Consider the following 419-nt stretch of genomic DNA (forward strand, 5'->3'; position numbering starts at 1 on the left):
AACTGCTGACCTGCGGCTCACAGCCCAATTCATAACCACCACGCTACCAGATAAGACCAAAAAAGAATGAAAAAATCTGAAGAAAGCCTTTTAGTTATGTACACAAACAGGAATAACACGGGTGGTAGGAGTTCTAGAACAAAGACAGACAAGATAAAGTACAGAGAAAATTTTTAAAGAATTGTTGAAAAAAACTTCCCTAACATCATGACGATGAGAAGATAAGCCTGCAAGAAGCTGAACAAACTCTGGTCAGGATAGATTCCTAAAGAGAAATCATCAAAACATATCATAATCAAACTTTCCAAAACCAAAGACAAGGAAAGAATCCTAGGAGCAGTTCAAGAAAAATGAAAAGATACTTACAAAGAAGAACCAATAAGACTAAACTCTGGTTTCTTAGCAAAAACCATGCAGGC

This window comes from Chrysochloris asiatica, unplaced genomic scaffold, assembly GCF_000296735.1.
Source record: "Chrysochloris asiatica unplaced genomic scaffold, ChrAsi1.0 scaffold00229, whole genome shotgun sequence".
Lineage (NCBI taxonomy): Eukaryota > Metazoa > Chordata > Mammalia > Afrosoricida > Chrysochloridae > Chrysochloris > Chrysochloris asiatica.